This window comes from Dipodomys ordii, unplaced genomic scaffold (genome assembly GCF_000151885.1).
Source record: "Dipodomys ordii isolate 6190 unplaced genomic scaffold, Dord_2.0 Scaffold103, whole genome shotgun sequence".
In the NCBI taxonomy this organism is placed as follows: domain Eukaryota; kingdom Metazoa; phylum Chordata; class Mammalia; order Rodentia; family Heteromyidae; genus Dipodomys; species Dipodomys ordii.
In genome coordinates, this window is record NW_012267319.1 from 2,406,962 (window position 1) to 2,409,509 (window position 2,548).

General features: G+C 53.6%; 1 protein-coding gene across 3 annotated transcripts in view; it reads right to left on the reverse strand.

Annotated features, from left to right (window-relative positions):
• The window catches only part of Cbs (cystathionine-beta-synthase), a 30,216-nt gene that overhangs the window by 20,087 nt on the left and 7,581 nt on the right, over positions 1-2,548 (reverse strand). The gene's annotated exons all lie outside the window — the stretch shown is intronic.

The window sequence follows — 2,548 nt, forward strand, 5'->3', positions numbered from 1 at the left end:
GTCTGGATGACTGAGGAGGTCACGGTCACTGGAGTCTGGATGACTGAGGAGGTCACGATCACTCGAGGTCTGGATGACTGAGGAGGTCAGGGTCACTCGAGGTCTGGATGACTGAGGAGGTCACGGTCACTGGAGTCTGGATGACTGAGGAGGTCATGGTCACCGGAGTCTGGATGACTGATGTCCAGTCCGGCAGCGCAGTGTAGTCCAGCCATGTGTAGAAGGCAGGAAGGCCATGGGTGGGAGGCCAGTTTGGGCCACATATAAGACCCAGTCTGGAAAATAAGGGATTTCAATGACCCCCCCCCTTTGGTGGCTGTGTGGACAAGCGCAGGCTGGAGGCCTGTGGATGATCCCAGGCCCGAGGGCTACCCCAGGCCCCAGGCCTGAGGAGGAGCCCACCGGTACAGCCGACTCCTCCCCAGCGTGGCCCGCTGGCATCACCAGTCAATGCTGGAGATCCAGCCTCCTCCAAGCATCGCCTTCCGCCTCCCCTGCTGCCCGGGGAGTGGCCTCCTGACGTCCTGGCTAGTGAGCATGGCTAGGAAGAGCAGAGCCTGGCCGGCTGGCACTGCAGGGGACGGCCCTGTATGGGGCCAGAGAGTCTGGGGACAGGAGACTCGGACTTACTTATTTGCATTAATGTATCTATTGTTACTTTTTGGTGCTAGTCCTGGGGCTTGAACTCAGGGCCTGGGCGACGCACTGAGCTTTTGTGCTCGAGGTTGGCACTCCACCACTTGGCTTTTCAGTGATGAGTTGGACTTTCTTGCCTGAGCTGTGATTCTCAAAGCTCAGCCTCCTCAGTAGCCAGGATTACAGGCATGAACCACCAGTGCGCTTCTTTCTTTCTCTCTTCTTTTTGACGCAGGGTTTACTCTCTGGCCAAGCTGGCCTTGAGCTTGCTGCCCTCCTGCCTCAGCCCTGGGAGTTTGGAATGACGGGGTGCAGCTTCGAGGCCCCCAAGGCAGGTGACATTTGAATAGATACTGGAGGGCCACATTTTGTTCTGGGGAGGAATGTTCTGGGCTGACAACTCATTGCAAAGCCTGGGGCGGGAGCAGGGTGTCCGAGGCTGGAGGAGGAAATGGGAGGAGACACCACAGGGAGACCTGGGGGCTCAGGCCAAGGCCAGCTGGTCAGAAGCTTTGCACAAATGAGTGAGGGCTTGTGAAACCAGGGCTGCAAGCAGGGAGCTTTCAAATAAAAATGCAGACCTGTTCGTTTTTAATCTCTGCCAGTTTGTTTGGTCGAAATGAAGCCAGGTTTTTAGACCCAAGGCCCTAAGGCCAGGAGTCCCAAGTCACTTCCAGCGACTTGCCTCAATGTGTCAAATAAGAGATGAGGTGAAGGGCAGAGACAAACCTGTTCACGGCAGCTGTGGAGAGACAGCGCTTCAAGTACATCTTCAGCCACCTTTGGTACAAGACATTGGCTTCAGGTTAAATAGGGAGGATTGGGGCAGAGGGTTAGAAAGGCACCCAGGGTGAAGACAGTCCCAGGTCACAGGTGAGGCCTGACTGACCTCATCACAGGCTTGGTCCCTGGGGGAGTTCCAGGATGCTATCACTTTACTACAGGCACAGAACAGTCCGGAGCTTGGGGCTGCTTCCTTTAAGATGATTAGCAGGCTTTGCATTTGCATCCACATAAGATACTTATCATGAACTTGTTTATTTATTCTGTGTGGGTACTGGGCCTTGCACTCTTGTTTGGCTTTTTTCACTTAAGGTTCACACTCTACCACTTGAACCAGAGCTCCACTTCCAGCTTTCTGGTGCTGAATTGGAGATCAGAGTCTCTCAGACTTGTCTGTTGAGGCTGGTTTCACCTCTCAGCCTCTTGAGTGGACAGGATTACAGATATGAGCCACCAGTGCCAGGCTTGAATCTCCCCTCTCCCCGGACCCCGAGGTGATTCCAAAGTGACTTCCACGGAGACTAGCTCAGATCAAAGGGCACAGATACTTCTAGTTAATTCACAGGACCCAGCAAATGCTTGGTTTCGGTTGCCTCTTACAAGAGTGGAGAGGCATACAAGGTCAGTCTGTTACTAGCTCCTTCGACGTAGTATGATCTGGGTCAGTCAGGCTGGGTCTGGGGTGGGGTGGGGGACTTGAGCCCATTGTAACAAGTGTCTTTGTAAGGAGACAGGAATTTGCACTCAGACACCTGTGGGGGGGCCTCTCAAAGTGGACTAAGGAGCGTCTGGGGACAGCCCCAACCAGCAGGGAGGAGGAGCAGGAAGGAGCACTCAGCCTGCAGAGCCTGGCCCCGCCTACCCTCATCTGCGCTTCTAACCAATGCAAGACACACACATTTGTATAAGGATTTCGTCAGTTGTGGGCTTAAACTCAGGACCTAGGTGCTGAATTTTTTTTTTTTTTGCTTTTTTTTTTTTAGTGTTGCTCAATGCTAGCACTCTACCACCTTGAGCCACAGCAGCACTTCTTGGAAATAGTCTCATGGACTTTCCTACCTAGGCTGGCTTTGAACTGCAATCCTCACATCTCAGCCTCCTGAGTAGCTAGGATTACAGGCATGAGCCA